This window comes from Sus scrofa, chromosome 16 (assembly GCF_054392235.1).
Source record: "Sus scrofa isolate SSC_HxYL_T2T_F1_AM1 chromosome 16, Sscrofa_HxYL_maternal_Yorkshire_Landrace_v2.0, whole genome shotgun sequence".
Taxonomy (NCBI): domain Eukaryota; kingdom Metazoa; phylum Chordata; class Mammalia; order Artiodactyla; family Suidae; genus Sus; species Sus scrofa.
In genome coordinates, this window is record NC_139398.1 from 70,683,599 (window position 1) to 70,701,859 (window position 18,261).

The 18,261-nt window shown below is 34.3% G+C and overlaps 1 protein-coding gene across 2 annotated transcripts in view; it reads right to left on the reverse strand.

Moving 5' to 3' along the window:
• Positions 1 to 18,261, reverse strand: part of LOC146395649 (uncharacterized) — a 2,307,895-nt gene that overhangs the window by 1,463,861 nt on the left and 825,773 nt on the right. The window contains exon 7 of one of the 2 annotated variants that reach the window (XM_085001861.1): positions 16,862 to 16,944. The exons of the other annotated variant lie outside the window; for it this stretch is intronic. The gene's annotated coding sequence lies outside the window, so the exon portion shown is untranslated. The remainder of the gene's footprint in view (positions 1 to 16,861; positions 16,945 to 18,261) is intronic. 2 annotated transcript variants of the gene reach the window in all.

An 18,261-nucleotide genomic window follows, 5' to 3' on the forward strand; every position in this document is an offset into this window, starting at 1 on the left:
GGGTTTACCTCTGAGCTTTCTATCCTGTTCCATTGATCTATATTTCTGATTTTGTGCCAGTACCTATACTGTTTTGATGACTATAGCTTTGTAATATAGTCTGAAGCCCAGGAGTCTGATTCCTCCAGCTCAATTTTTGTTTCTCAGGATTGCTTTGGCTATTTGGGGTCTTCTGAAATTAGGGAAACAATCCCATTTATCATCACATCAAAAAAAAAAAAACTAGGAATAAACCTACCTAAAGAGAAAAAAAAATTGGTACTCTGAAAATTTTGTAAGTGATATCAAAGATGACACAAACACATGAAAGTTATACTGTGCTCTTGGATTGGAAGGATCAATATTGTCAAAATGACTGTGCTATCCAAGGCAATCTATAGATTCAATGCAACCCCTATGGAATTAGCAATGGCATTTTTCACAGAACTATAAAAAAAATTAAAATTTGTATGAAAACCTACTTTCCTTTTGTATCTACAGATATCTGGTGGGATATAAATGTAAAAGATGCATCCAAATTTTTGGCGAAGATAGGCATAGCACTTTGCATTAGCAATACTAATATTCCTATTGTAATTTTATTCCAGAGTGTTCAGCTAACAGTGAAAATATCAGCAAATTCTAGGAAGATCTATAATTTTTTTATGCATGGCTAACAATTTTATAACACTATATCCATACCTTCAAAGTAATGTCTGAGTAAATGTGTGAGGAACAAGTCTGAATAAAAGAAAATAAAAATAAAAATATTATTTTGGCCCTTCCCTTGCTATTATCCTGCTAATATAAAATAGAATGTTGGCCAATGAGGTATATCTGCTTAATTTTTGAAAAATCATGAACTCTGAGGTCAGGCTACAATGAAGTAGACAACATGATTATTCATCTCCATATCTAAAATAGCCTCACACAAAAATTTAAAAGGGAGAATAAGTTTCCAGTTCTAATTCAAATTTTAAAAGAAGTCAGATAAATTATTTTTCCACTTCCAGGTGCACATCCAATGAATGAAACCACAACCTCTGAGTGCACTGAAATTCCAAGACAGAGAAAAGGATAAAGATGGTAGAGGAGTAAGATATTGCACTCACCTTCTCCCACAAACACACTAGAAAAACACACCTCCATGTAGAAAGATTCACAAGAAGATCTATTTAATGCTGGCAGAAGAAGTTAAACCTCCAAAAAGGTCAAGAAAACCTCCACATAACTGGGTAAAACAAAAGGAAAAAGGAGAGAGAGAGCAAGAGAAATGGAATCAGGATAGGACTAGCATTCCTGAGAGGGAGCTATGAAAGAAAAGGAATCGACACCTTGGGAAACCACCTAACCAACAGGGAGATCAGCAGAGATGGAGGAACCTCAAAGTCACTGAGGAGAGTATAGCATTTGGACTGAGGAGGGCAAAGCAGAGTGAGAGCCACAAAGATCATCTGCACCATCACCCCAGACCCCACAGCTTGAGATGCTCAGTTGGAGGCTGGGCTCTAAGACTCAGGCTCTGAAGAAACACTAAGGCCAAAAGAGAGTGGCAAGATATACTCAAAGTTCTAAAAGTGAAAAATTTGCAGCCTAGCAAGAATATCTATCCAGTAAGAATATCATTTAAAATAGGAGAAACAAAGAATTTCTCCAACAAACAAAAGCTAAAAGAGTACAGCAATACTAAAACCATTCTAAAAGAAACACTGAAAGGGCTTCTCTAAATAAAAAAGAAGTAAGATGAAATAGGATGAAGGAAATCACAACTGGAAAGCAATCACTTAAATGAGGAGGTATACAGATCTAAAAGGGAAAAACCAACCAACCAACGAAAAAACCACCTACTGTAAAAGTGATGATAAACACAAGGAACAGCAAAAGAACAAACATGAAGATGTTAAAAAAGGACTTCAAAATCATAGATTGTGGGGAAGGAAAATAAGAAAATCTAGACTTTTTTTTTTTTTTTTTTAAATAATGTGTTTGAGCCTATATGACCATCAGGCTAAAGCTAGCTGATATAGGAAGGGGTTAACATACCTAAAAACAGGGCAACCACAAATCAAAACCAAACATTACATTCACAAAAACTAAAAAGAAAAGTATACAAGTATACAATTAAATTAAATCATCCAACCAAAAAGAGAAAGGAAAAAAGGAGAAACATAGAATCAACTGGAAAACAAGGTTGAAAATGGCAATAAATACATATTTATCAATAATTACCTTTGATTGCTCTAATCAAAAGACACAGAGTGGCAAATTGAATAAAAAAGCAAGAGCCTACAATATGCTGTCAATAAGAGACTCACCTTAGGGAAAAAGACACATATAGATTGAAAGTGAGGGAATGGACAAAACAGGAAAGCAAGTGTTGCAATACTCATATCAGACAAAATAAACTTTAAAATGAAGGCCATAAAGAAAGACAAAGAAGGAAACTCTTTAATGATAAAAGGATCCACTCAAGAAGAGGATATTGTAATCGTCAATATATATGCCCCTAATATAGGATCACCCAGATATATGCAACAAATACTAACAGACATAAACTGAAAAATTTATGGGAATATGATAATAGTAGGAGACTTCAACACTCCATTCAAATCAAATGACAGATCCTCTACACAGAAATTCAATAAAGCAACAAAGATCCTAAATGACACAGTAGAAAAGTTAGACTTCACTGCCATTTTCAGTACATTACTTATAAAAATATCAGAATATACATTCTTCTCAAGTGCCCATGAAACATTCTCAAGGACTGAACCACATACTGGGGCGTAAAACTAACCTCAATACATTTAAGACTAAAGAAATTATTTCAAGTATCTTCTCTAACCACAATACCATGAAACTAGAAATCAACCATAGGAAAAGAAATGAGAAAAAACTAACTACATGGAGACTAAACAAAATAGTACTAAAAAAAACCAATGGGCCAATGAAGGAATCAAATAGAAAATTAAAAAATACCTTGAGACAAATTATAATGAAGACACAACCATTCAAAATCTATGGGATGCCACAAAAGCAGTGCTTAGAAGGAAGTTCAGAGTGATACAGGCCTTCCTCAAAAAAGAAGAAAAATCTCAAATTGACAACTTAACCCACTCCCTAAGTGAATTAAAAAAAAGAAAGAACAAAATCTAAAGTCAGCAGAGGAAGGAAATCATAAAGATCAGAGAGGAAATCAATAAAATAGAAATTCAAAAAACAATAGAAAAAAATCAATAAAACCAAGAGTTGGTTCTTTGAAAAGGTAAACAAAATTGACAAACCTCTGGCCAGACTATGAAGAAAAGGACAGAAAGAACTCAAATAAACAAAATAAGAAATTAAAAAGGAGAAATCTCAATGCATACTGTGGAAATCCAAAAACCACAGAGAATACTATAAAAAATTACATGTTAACAAATTTGACAACCTACAATTAATGGACACCTTTCTAGAGACTTACAGCCTGCCAAAACTGAATCAAGAAGCAATATATCAAGTGAAGAGACTGATCTCTAGAGGAAAAATTGAATATGTAATAAAAATACTCCCCACAAACAAAGGTCCAGGACTAGATGGCTTCACAGGTGAATTCTACCAAACATACAAAGAGGAACTTATACCCATCCTCCTTAAACTTTTCTAAAAGGCTGAAGAAGAAGGGACATTCCCAAAGACATTCTATGAAGCCACCATTATCCTAATCCCAAAAACAGACAAAGATACCACCAAAAAAGAAAACTATAGGCCAATATCTTTGATGAACATAGAAACAAAAAAATCTCAACAAAATTTTAGCCAACAGAATCCAACAACATATAAAAAGATCATACACCACGACCAAGTGGGATTTATCCCAGGTTCACAAGGATGGTTCAACATACACAAATCAATCAACATCAAACACCACATTAACCAAAGAAAAGTAAAAATCCACATGATCTCAATAGATGAAGGAAAAGCATTTGACAAAGTCCAACATCCATTAATTTTAAAAAGTCTTACCAAAGTGGGTATACAGGGAACATACTTTAACATAAACAAAGCCATTTATGACAAACCCACAGCAAATATAATATTCAATGGAGAAAAGCTGAAAGCCTTCCCACTAAAATCTGGAACAAGACAAGGATGCCCACTCTCACCACTTTTATTCAACATAGTATTAGCAGTCCTAGACACAGAAATTAGACAAACAAAAGAAATAAAATTTATCCAAATTGGAAGAGAAGAGGTAAAATTGTCACTCTATGCAGATGAAAAGATACTATACTTAGAAAACCCTAAGGATTCTACACAAAAACTAGTTTAACTGATCAACAAATTCAGCAAAGTAGCAGGATACAAGATTAACATTCAGAAATCAGTTGCACATCTGTTGACTAACAATGAAATATTAGAAAAAGAATATAAAAATATAATACTTCTTAAAATTCACCCCAGAAAATTAAATACCTAAGAAAAAAAAACTGACCAAGGAGTTGAAACACTTATATGGTGATAACTATAAAATATTAATCAAGGAAAATAAAGACAATTCAAATAAATGGAAAGATATCCCATGCTTCTGGGTTGGAATAATTAATGTCAATGAAATGGCCATACTACCCAAAGCAATCTACAGATTCAATGCAATCCCCATCAAATTACTCATGATATTTTTCGCAGAGCTAGAACAAAACATCCAAAAATTTATATGGAACCATAAAAAGACCCAGAATTGCCAAAGGGATCCTGAGGAACAAAGCCAAGCAGAAGGCATAAATCTCCCAGAGTTCAGGCAATATTACAAAGCCACAGTAATCAAGACAGTGTGATACTGGTATCAAAACATACATATAGACCAATGGAACAGATGAGAGAACCCAGAAATAAACTCAGACACCTATGGCCAATTAATCTTTGACAAAAGCAGCAAGAATATAAAATGGGATAAAGTCTTTTCAGCAAGTGATGCTGGGAATACTGGACAGTCACATGCAAATCAGTGAAACTAGAACACACCCTCACACTGTGCACAAAAATAAACTCAAAATGGCTTATAGACTTAAACATAAGACAAGAAATCATCAAACTCCTAGAAGAAAACATAGGCAAACCATTCTCTGACATTAACCTTACAAATATTTTTTTAGGTCACTCTCCCAAGGCAACAAAAATTAAAGCAAAAATAAACCAATGGGACCAAAAATACTGATAAGCTTTTGCACAACAAAGGAAACCATTAAAAAAAAAAGACAATCCATGGAATGAGAGAAAATACTTTCAAATGATACAACTGACAAGGGCTTAATCTCTAAAATATACAAACAGCTTTTACAATCAACAGCAAAAAGCCAAAACCCCAACTGAAAAATGGGCAAAAGACCTGAATAAACATTCCTCCAAAGAAGATAGACAGATGGCCAACAAGCACATGAAAAAATGGTCAACATCACTTATTATTAGAGAAATGCAAAATGAGACTACAATGAGGTAATACCTCACACCAGTCAGATGGGCCATCATTAATAAGTCCACAAACAACAAATGCTGGAGAGGGTGTGTAGCAAAAGGAACCCTTCTACAATGCTGGTAGGAATGTAAATTGGTACAACCACTATGGAAAACAGTATGGAAATAGCTCAGAAAACTAAGTATAGAATTACCATATGACCCATCAATCCCACTCTTGGGCATATATCCAGACAAAACTTTCCTTGAAAAAGACACATGCATCTGTATGTTCATTGCAGCACCATGTACAATAGCCACGACCTGGAAACAACATAAATGTCCACTGACAGACATATAGATTAAGAAGAGGTGGTATATATGCACAATGGAATACTACTCGGCCATAAAAAAGGAACAAAATAATGCCATTTGCAGCAATACGGATGGAACTAGAGACTCTCACACTGAGTGAAGTAAGTCAGAAAGACACATACCATATGATATCACTTATATCTGTAATCTCATATATGGCACAGATGAACCTTTCCACAGAAAAGAAACTCATGGACATGGAGAACAGACTTGTGGTTGCCAAGGGGGAGGTGGATGGAGTGGGATGGACTGGGAGTCTGGGGTTAATAGATGCAAACTATCGCAGTTGGAATGGCTAAGCAATGGGATCCTGCTGTAGAGCACTGGGAACTATATCTAGTCACTTTTGATGGAGCATGATGTAGGATAATGTGAGAAAAAGAATGTGTATATATATATGTGTGTGTGTGTGTATATGTGTGTGTGTGTGATTGTGTGTGTGTGTGTGTGTGTGTGACTGGGTCAGTTTGCTTTAAAGTAGAAAATACACAGGATACTGTAAACCAAGTATAACGGAAAAAACAAAATCATTAAAGAAAAAAAATTCCAAGACACACACACACACAGACACACACACACACACCACAGTTTAAATAGAAAACCAGTGATGGGATGGGGCTGCCTAAAACTGTAGGGAAGTATATTTGTTTTTTACTATTGTCTTAATGAATAAAGACAAATTTAGCAGCTTAAAACAACACCCATTATTATCACATAGTTGCTGTAGGTCAGAAGTCTAGCATGCTCAGCAGGATCTCAGTTTAGAGTCTAGCTAGCAGAAATCAAGGTGTCTATATGGTTGTGATCCTTTCTGGAGGCTCTAGAAGAGAATCCATTTCCTTCTTCATGAGGTTGTTGGCCAAATTCAGTCTCATGCAGTTGTAGCACTGAGGTCCAAGTTCTTTACTGGCTGTCAGCTGAAGGCCATCCCCAGCTTTAGAGGCCCCCTCACATTTCTTGGCTCATGGCCTCCTTTCTCCATCTTCAAAGTCAGTGATGGCAGATTGACTCTTCCTCATGTCATATTTCTCCAACACATTCATAACTCTTTCTGTCATTCTGCCTCCCTCTTACTCTTCTAAAGGTTCATGCAATTACACCTGGATACTCTAGGACAGTCTCCCCATATTAAGGTACATAACATTTATATCACCTGCAAAGTTCTTGGAGTCCATGGAGGGTGAAACAGGGGTGATGTGAGAGGGGGTGGGGAGAAGGGAGAAGACCATAGAAATTGAAATCCTATCTACCATAAAGAGTATTGTGTTCTGTTCTTCCAGTTATTATCACTTTTTTATAACATTATCAATTACTCTAAAGGAAAAGCTCTAGTTTTAATAAACTAAGTAAAATAAATTTTATTTTCTAGTGAGTTTCCAAAATTTTAGTTTGATCGATATTATATTACCCTTAGGTCACCTAGTCCAACAAACCTATTTCTGATCAATTCTTCTATTCCCCCTATAGAATTAAACATGTGCTCTGGGACCACATAGGAATATCCATTCTTAGAATCTTTGACAATAAAATCTTGGATCTATTTCAAATAGACTATGATGTCACTGTTAGAAGGGTCATGTTTTACTTAACTGATTTCTAGGACCAAAATCAGGATAATAGAATTTCCCTGTGATATACCCTGCTGAATTTAGAGCTTTGCACTATAGAAACATATATTACTTGAATGACTATGTATCATATAAAATTTGACCGTAAAACAAAGTAACTTAATGTAGACTCTAGTTCATCAGCCTACGGCTATCTCTTATAGTTCATGGAGATACCAGAACAGAGAGATTTCCAAGACAGTAAAAACTCCTCAGAAGCTTCCTTTAGTAACTCCTAATCATAACCTGATTTAGAGGGCAAGTCTGACACATTCCAAAGTAAGACCCACTCTTTGGAATTATGTTGGTATCACAGGTAGACAGTAAGACAGCTGCTGTAACATACTTTGAGGAATTCTAGGAGAAACTCTTGTGACCAGGACTTCTTGTTCATTTCACCCTGGGAATCCCATCCACGGTGAAGGAAGAAGAGGTTGTAGACTATGACATGCTGTCAATTGAAAGTGAAAATCTGAGGAAAAGCATTCCACCTTGAGCAAGCAGTAATCAATAATAACTGTTTAGAGGGGAATAGTTGAAAAGAAACATTAAAAAAATCATTTAGTGTAGCCATTTTGGAGGGAAAACAAAACATAAAAAGCCTTCTGACTCTTTCACTATGTACATGAGACGTTTGGATTAAAAAGTAACTTTTGGATGAGGCTATTTTATTTTTATTGCTCTTTCAGAGAGAGCAAAGAAAGATGATTACATTGAAAAGTTTAAACTACATGCAGCAGGCAGTCTGTAAGACATTCTTTGTGAGTTAGGAAGGCCACACTTCTTAAGATATCCTAACATGCCAAGGAAAACCCAGAACTTACATAAATGTGTTTGTACTTCCCTCAAAGCTTAAGAAAAATGTTCAAATGAATTGATTTTTTATTTGTTGTGAGAAGCTATTTTAAATTCAGACTCCTTTTCTCCTGCTGTATAAACTTGGGACATCTCTTGGTAAGAATTCTGCTTCTCTAAGAATAGCTAACTTCTAAAAAATTTATGTTTTTACATTAAATGTGAAATAACTATCATTGAACAGGCTTCATTTTTTTGGGAATATATATAAGATTTGTTGATATTAATGATAATTATGAATTCTTTTTTATTATAAGTTTTATAATAAAAAAGAGATTGAAGATCTAGGTTTGAAGATCATATTTGAAATAACGAGATAATTTAGTATACCCTAGATCTCAAAAGCTACATTAACTCCCTGGGTATTTTTAACACCTACTCAGAACTGATTTATGTTCCACATGTCACTGAAGTTTTATATATAATACTCTTGATAACAGAGGGCAATTATTGGGTTAAAGTTGACATCAACACATTCTTTATCAAGAACGAAAGCCTTACCTTGACCTTTACACAATTTTTTCTTATGAAATGAAGAATTAATTCTTTCCAAAATAGTCACACAATGATGTGGGCACTGCATTAGTTTAAGGTTAGAAACTCATGACACTGTGAATGAGATGCCTATTTTCCAGTATTAATTTGCATGATTAAAAGGAAATCTTTGCCTAGCTGAAATTTGGGGGCAAATGGTCATAGTATCTATTCATAGTAACTATTCATAATGTCTTGCTTTTAAAACTTTAGTGCATTCAAAATTTAGTCAAATGAGAAAATTTCAAAATCATATAATCTCTGTGTTAGAAAGGATTACTATAAAGATAATTGAATCCAACATTTTCTCCACAGCATAGTCCTAAAATCTTTCAGACCATATTTGATCCCTCCTACAGGGATACCAGTGATGGGCAAAATCACGCATCGTAGGCTTTTTTTTTTTTAAGTAGTTACCAGTTTGCAGAATTTTTTTTTTTCAGCCAAAGTGAGTTTTTTTGCTATTTTTCTCTTTTACTTTTGGATTTTATAGTCATAATCTGAAATGTCTTTTTCATAAGAAAATACTTCATATACTTAAAAGCGCCTTTGTCCTTTGAATTATCTTTTCTTCTTTGTAGGCATCTTAATCATTTTAATCTTTTATAAGATTTCCTCATCTTCTTTCCTTCCTTCCTCTGCGAGAGGGAGTGAGACAAAGCAATTGATATCAATTACAGAATAAGTTATGTCAAGACTGTGAAATTCTTTTCTCCCTCCATTAACTTGAGTTTGGATACAATCAGTTAGGTCACCTCTCTGAGTTGTATTTCTTCTACTACTTCTATCATGATAAGCAACTTATCCAAACTCTGAACCTTCATTCTATCCCCTACTACCTGTTTAAGCACAAGTAATATATTCTCCATTTCTGAACCTCTATTTCCTTATCTGTAAATGTAAATAATGGCATTACTATGAAGGACTCTCAAAGATAATTTGTGAAAGTACTGAAAAAAAAATTGGGAACATAGAAAGCACTTAAAAATATTACTGAGGGGTGCCCGTCATGGCTCAGCGGAAATGAATCCAACTAGGAACCATGAGGTTGTGTGTTCGATCCCTGGCCTCGCTCAGTGGGTTAAGGATCTGGGGTGAGTTGTGATGTGGGTTGCAGATGCAGCTTGGCTCTGGTGTTACTGTGGATGTGGTGTAGGCCGGCAGCTACAGCTCTGATTCAACCCCTAGCCCTGGGAACCTCTACATGCCACAGGTGCTGCCCTCAAAAGACAAAAGACAAAGACAATATATATATATATATTTCTCCCCTCCTTTTGACTTAATCACACTTGTCAATATCCCTTTCTTAGCCAGAGTCTTTATTTGGAAGATGGAAGCTCAACATGGGGTGGCGGGGGGGGAGGCAAGAAGAAGCATGAAGTGTATTACTGTTATGTCTACTGCTTCCCGATGAGCTGCAAAGAGATACTGAAAGCAACACAGCAAATGTGTTTCCCTGTCATGTGGGAATTCAATGGAAGGTTGACTGCAGAGAGAACCATACCTGTAAATTGTACAAACAGGGAAGAAAACAAGGAAAATGTGTATGCTTAGATTCCTTCAGTCTCTTATCTCTCACTGGCTTTTCTATTTCCAGGTTGCTTCATTGAGCTCCACAGAAGTTAAGAAGCAAGATCTCAGGCCTTGTAATATACTATTTTGACTTAGTACAGAAGTAGGAATGATTGCATGGGTTAGACCAATTAAGATGGTCAAGGAAATCTGAGAAATCGTTAGTGAAGGTGCATTATAAATGTAATTTTTTTTAATTACCTAAAAACAGATCATGCATTAGCAAATCAAATTGTATTTGTTGTTGTTATTTTCCCATTATTGTCACTTCTATTAAATGTGTCTAGCAATCACAGAACAGGTTTACATTGTTGACTTTTTTACATGTAAATAAACCATTATTATCATTACTTTTAATATTATTATTATTCAACATTGCTCTTACACGATATTATCTCCCTCATTGAAACTCACGACCTTACTATTGTAGGCTTTTCAAGATTATGGTCCAAATTTATTCTTCCACATGGTACACTAACTTAAAATCTCTTCACTCTAAACAACTTGAATTATCCAGCATTACAAAACTTTCTCTTCAACGTTAACTTTGTTAAATATACATAGAACACACCCTTCAAAATTTGCACATATGTATGACCAAACCTTTCTGTAAGAATCAGTTTTAATGCCATCTCCTCTATAAAATTGTAGCATATGCCTAGATGGAAATTCTTTCTTTTGCCACTAAGCTCTCATAACACAGAATACTTTCTCCTTATGTTACAGTAATAGATGTGTGAGTCTTATTTCCTTTGTTTCATTATCAATTTATGCTCATTTATTTAATGCAGATATAAGTCAGCTGCCATGACACTGATGTGGAGATCATTTCTGTTTTCACCACTGCACAAAGTACTTGGTAAGTATACACTAAATATTACTGAATGGATTTAATTAATCTGGTATTTAGAGTGCTATTTATATTTCTTAAGAATAATTTATAATCCAGAGGCTAAAGAATGGTTCCCTCATCTTTGAGAAGGCTAACTAAACTTGATTTTAAATTGTGATGAAGTCCACAGCTTCTCACACTGGTTCAATTTGAGATGTGAAGAGGGATGAAATTACACTCTCCTAGACCCCTCAAGCTTAGGTATTCTGGTGACACAGAATAGTTACCTTCCTTTGTCTTGCATGCAAAACTGGGCTTTTTCACAAGAAATGCTTACGAGAAAGGTTTTGCAGTTTGATTTAGAACTATGGAAAGTGTCACCAAAAAGTCTCCTACTATTCCACTGACTCCTTGTCTTTCTCCGCTTCCCAGGCCTGCTCTTCATCTCATCCTTCCAAGCAGTTCTGGGAGCTCTCCATGTCCTCTCTAAATCAGTCCCTATCCAATAAGGTTAAATGTGGGCCATGTATGCAATTTAAAATTTTCTAGTAGCCATGTTAAAAAAAAGTCTGAAAAGAGAATAAAAATGATTTTAAGAATATATGTCATTTAACCATATATATCAAAATATTATTTTGATATTAATATAAAATTTAATTAAATCATTTATTTTTTTTTTTACTAAGAAATTCTCTATATTTAATTAACACTTTTGGGCCATCTCAATTTGCATTAGCACACAATTCAAGTGTTCAGTAACTACTCATGTTTGACTAGTGACTTTGGTATTGAACAGCCGGACTCAGTGTTATACAAATCGATTTCTCTTTCTCCAAAGTCCTACCTCCAAAATATTATACCCAAAACTTTTGAATGATTTTTCTCTTGTGCATGCATTTTCTTTTCAATTATATATGAGTTATCTGAAGACAAGCTTATATCCTTACTTATTCATTTATTTATCTATACCATGCATAATTCAGTGTTAATGAACATTTATCACTTCTCTAATACTTTTACTATACTGCTTGTTAATTCCCTGATCTTTTCATTGTATTCTCTAAACTTTCGTTAGATCTACTGTGCCTATTATCTGATCTATCATAACTGGTATGACCTAGGAAACAGTTCAGTGTAACAGAAGCAACACAGACATATCTGAATCCAACACTTAAGAGTTCCCGTCATGGCACAGTGGTTAACAAATTCGACTAGGAACCATGAGATTGAGGGTTTGATCCCTGGCCTTGCTCAGTGGGTTAAGGATCCGGCGTTGCCGTGAGCTGTGGTGTAGGTCGCAGATGCAGCTGGGATCCCGCGTTGCTATGGCTCTGGCATAGGCTAGTGGCTACAGCTCTGATTAGACCCCTAGCCTGGGAACCTCCATATGCCCGGGGGAGTGGCCCTAGAAAAGGCAAAAAGACAAAAAAAAAAAAAAAAAAAAAAAAAAAGGCTTAAATCCATTCATGAAAATCTATGTGATTTCAGCCAGTAACTTAATCTCATATATCTGTATCTCTTAATCTGTAAAATGAAGACAACTATTCACAAATTTTCGGCCATAGACAGATATTGTGAACACATTTCAAAAAAGTATGTCAAAGCATTTTCTAACTTGTGAAGCACAAAAACAATGCAAAGAATATGATATTCCTGTGTTGCTCTCAATAAACTAATTTTTATGGCCTTTGACTAAAGTAGAACATCGTGTCAGTGGTTCACAATGGGTTTTAAAATCCCCTTGCTGCTTGTAATTTATAGTTTTGAGTCCAGGAACTTATAAAGCCACTTGGGATTAATTTTTCTAAGTATATTAATTTACTTGTCTACACTGAAGCTTTATTTTTCCATGTCTTACAGACTGGTAGGAGATTCCTGAAGCTAGCTAAATACCTTTATAGTGTTACTAAGCATTTTAATCCTGGGTAGAAAGAAGCAAAGAGAATTAAAAAAAAGAAAAAAGAAAAAAGAGAGAGAAAGAGAGAGAGAGAGAAAAGCACAATAAATGTACTTTTGAGTAATTGGATTTATTACAACTAGAGGAATAAGCTTTGCCAAGATTAACACCCACTGTGAATCAATAATGTCAGAGTTCTGAATTCACTTAATATTTTGGTAAATTGATTCCCACAGTTTTGGCAAAATTACAATTTTTTTTTAAGTCCCAAAGCCAAGGAAAAATAAGGGTATGAATTTTTTTGTTTTAAGACAAAGGAGCTTCTCTATTTTTTTTTCCTGGTGAAAAAGTAAAAGGAACAGATTTTCATCTAAATACTACAGGATTTACATGTTTTATGTTTATTTTTAAACACAAAAATATCAAGAGCCATTTGGCAAATCTGATATACGGATTCACACACACACACACACACACACACACACACACACATACACACTAAAATCCACTTAATGAACTCCCTTTGAACAGCACACCTGCTCAATTAGAAAGTAGCAGCATAAAAGGTCAGGAAACACATTTCATTGCATTCATACAATGGGCACATTGCTTAATCAACTCCAACAGTGTTTGTCCCAGTCTAACTGTGATTTTTGCCAGGTATGAAAAGGCTCTGGCTCTTGAGTAAGAGTTCTCACCATGAGGTTTTTTGTATATTTCATGAAATTACATAGATTATCAGTACTATTAAAGATTTGATCTTTATTTTATTTCAAAAATTAGGTTAATGCACTTGAAAAGGATAATTTTTCTAAGCCATTTGAAATATCAACATCATCCATAATACTGCATTTTTGCAATCAATGGTCCTTCAATTTTCAGTTTTATCTTTGCTCTCTGTGATTGAAGAGCTTTTCTTATGCCTGCATAAATGCCTAGTTGTATTTTCCTCCTGCCAATTTCATTTGAAGACCTAGTTTTGGTCAGCATTCTTTAGTTCAGTCTTTGGATGATATTATCTAGATGCAAATTGGTCATAGGTTGAGGTTTTTTTGTTTTTCGTGCATATCAACAGAAGAAAAATCATGAACTTAAAACTATTAAAGTTGTAGAAATATTTTTTTAAAATAAATAGATAAAAAGGGAAACTAACAAGACTCTTAGTCTTTGACTTTTCTTTGATAATAGGACAATACGGCACTTCAACCTATGGCATTAGGGTCCTAAAGCCAAACTAGCAGTCAATAAATATCATGAACCACAACCAACCTGAATTTGATTACTCAGTGGTTAGAGAGCTGAAACCCAAAGCCTCTAAAAAGAATCCTAAGCTTGTGACATTTACAAAGCTGTTTCTAAAGACAAAACAGGTATGAAAGGTCATGACAGACTAAGGCTTTGGGGGGCAGAAGGAGGGAGCTATTCATCCACAGGAAGATTAAAGGATTGAAAGTTTTAGAGAACAAAGTTTGTAATTTTTCTGTATACAAGAGAAGGTGTTGTTTGCAATACACATATCTGCCATGTACCTTAAGTCTAAAAATAAAACAAAATGAATACGGAATAATTGCATTCACTCTGAATGCATTCTATCAGGTGCCCTTCCTTTCCTTCACACATTCAACGAATCACATGATGAAAGCACATGTGGAAAAAGTAGTGAGACAAAGACAGAAAAATTGATAAAGTGGAGTCTGCACAGTCTGAATAATTTGTGTAGTATATTATAATCTGGAAACTTTTACTGATAATCCCATCTAGTGGATATTTTGGGGCTTTCTTGCCAGCATTCATCTCCTGTCTGTCCTTCCCAGAAACTACTGATTATATTTACAAAACCGTGTGAACCAAGGATTTTGTCTTGGGATGGGATTGCTAACATACACTAAACTAATATGCACAGCTGAAGCCAGTTTCATGTTTATTCTTTTTATCTATTTGTACCAAAAAAAAAAAAATCCTACTGTTCTGTATAAATTTGTCTGTGTCATGTTTCTGGTTACCAGCTATAAACAAATGAATCCTCAGATCTCTCAATGTAAACCTCTAACAATAGCTAAATTTGAGTTAGGGGGTTAATGTAAACGTCCCCATTTTTGTAACTGTACTATGTTAAAACATACCATATTCTGAATTTGAAGTTCTTGACGTCATCAAAGACTGACTTTGAACAAAAATACCAATTTTTAGATTATAAAAAATCTTGATATCATTTATCACAAGGTTTTAATTCATTTCAAGCAAAGAATAACCAGCAGCCTATTAACTGACTTTTAAAAATATTAGAAAATTATCAACTTTTAACATTTGTTTTAATCGAAGCCACTTACTTCTATTGTATTAACATGTCATAAAATAATGTTTTACTGATCTTCACACTTTTGCATTTTTCAAAGTATTGCATCTGTCAATATTTTCAACACAGCTATATTTGTGTTATATGTGTATATATATACATATATGTACACATGCATATATATAGATATATATGTAAATACATACTTTATGCAATAGATACAAAGCATCATTTAGCCTAATAAAGCATTGCCCACACAAGATAAACTTACAAACAAGCCTCAAATTCTATTAATTTTCTAAAAAATAAATATTCACAAAATAATTATTTATTGTTTGTAAGTCAATCACTTAAATTTTCTGGATTCTCAATTATTACCTACGAAAAGAGTAGGGTTGACTATATCCTTTTTACTTTCTTGCCCAGCTTCAAACTGCCTGATGAAAAGAATCTAAAACCACTGTTGTTCCAAAATGTTGTCACCGAAATGAACAACTCTGGTCAAGGTTAACAATCAAAATACTTAAAAACATAATAATAAAACATGTCCACCTTTAGTAACTTAAGACTGTTGATTTACAATACGCATATTTTATTAAAAACTGGCTACAAATTAAGTTTTAAGGCTACAGATATCTGCAGTAAACATTTCTATTTTGTCAACAGAATTTAAAACTAATGAAAGATAGGAAGTTGAAAAACTATTTTTAAATAAAGAGTTACACTCTAAATAATAAAAAGCTTACTTTACTTTTGGCCCATATGCAAAAGCTGTAGTAAAGATGATTAAAAGGGAGAAAAAGGAAACAGTATTTGCATTCATTCTGGTAATAGAATATGAAATTAAAGCATGAAGGGATTAATGTTTTAAAGCTTGACTTGCAGTGATAAAGCTAAGGTATTAGAACAGACAACATAACCGTTACAGGATAGACAAGCAAAGAAAAAGCAGCAAATGCCTTAAAGATGAGCAAGTCAACCCAGAATGGAATTACAAAATGATTAATCAGTACAAATGAGAAACTGTACAAGGAAAGAGAGCTTGGTGAGACTTCTTATGGGACTCAACACTGCGGCCGCTTAAAGATAATGAAAGGAGCTGGGCAAAGCCAAAGAAATGCTTTCATTCTGTGGCAAAGTCATTTGTGAACAGTTTAAATTACCCTAATCACCTCCCCTCCAGCCGTCAGTAGGCTCTGACTCTTTAGTTATTTAAAAAAAGGAGTTTGGGGAAATGAGTTCTGCGAATCTAAGCTGCAAAATAATTATACACACACCGTTTTAGCATTTTAACAATGCAATCCCAAACATTTGTTCTCATTAGAATGCAAATCGACTCATTTAATAATCCCACAAGAGAATTCCACCACACTCAGCTTAAAAAGCGCAATGGTATTCAAAATATTATTAATAAATGCCAAGTATGGAAAAGCCAGTTTACTTTGCCAACAGCTCGGACTAGATAAAAGAAATATACTTACATTTCCAACCCTTCTTTTAATGTTGTTTTTCTGACTGCATTTAGTTTAATTGAAATTTAACAGCTGAACTGGTCTGGGACAGACTTCAAAAAAGAAAAAAAATCAAGGTGACAATCCCTTCTGTCTGGCACATAAACTTTCATACCCATCACAGAGTCACAGCTTATCATGCAGACCAAAGACAACCATTTATCCTGAGTAGTGATTTAATTTCATTACTCTAACTTGTTGCTAATTATCTTAACCCCTGGTAGACAGGAGAGAGTTTAGACTTAGTTTGTCTTAAGTTACAAAACTTGGAAGAAATTATCCATACTTATGAATGTGAACTTTCTTTAGCAAGAGTATTTTTTAAGAATAAAAACTTTTTCAAAAATACAATTTTGACCCTAAACAACATAGTGATTTAGTACTAGAATTTATGTTATGCATACCCTGCATTATGACATAAAAATCATTCTCCAAAACTATTATTTTAAAAAGGTCTTCTAGCCCATTTTTTCAATTTACAATATTATTTCCATGTTGAATGCATAAAATTCAATCATAAATTCACTAATTTTTTCATTCCCACACTTTTATATGCAAGTCACAGCCCTATTTAATTGTCATTGCCAATATGCCTTTCTCTAATTTAATAACTTGCTTATGTCTGAGACTCCCCTTTTATTGAATCTCAAGGAACTACTAAAACTACTAATCACTTTTTCTAACTCATCATACATGCATTAAGGAAAGGATTTAAAATTTATACATGGAGACAAGTAGCTAAAAAAGTGCTATCCTTTACAAGGGTAGTGTCATTTAAAAAAAAAAAAAAAAGCATGATTTTCAGACATAAAGGCAGACCTAAATATCTGCTGTGTTCATTCTTTGTGAGGAATGACAGTAAAAGCTTGGAGGGGGTCATTTTAATAAATTATCAAAACCGTAAATAACTAGATGACTACACACACACATACACACATACAAAACAGGATAAACACCTGAATTATTTCCCCAGTCAACTATGATCACATGTAAATATGATTCAGTAGCATGCCATTAGGCTGTGAGTCAAGTCTGCTAATAAATATACATTCAGACTTTGGCATGCATACTTGAAATGTAGAGCCCATATAATTGAGATGGCCTATTTTTATACATGCAGTTACAGATCAGAAAAAGTACTCTCAAGGGCATGCTATGGGCTGAATTGTATTCTTCCATATTCATATGTTGAAGACTTAACCCCCTATGTGACAGTATTTTGGAGACAGGACCTCTAAAAAAGGTACTTATGAAATAAAGTCATAAGGGAAGGGCCCTAATCCAACATGACTGATGTCCTTAAAGAGGAAGAGACATCAATGAAACGGCCACATGGGTGCACAGTGAGAAAGATGGCCATCTGCAAGCCA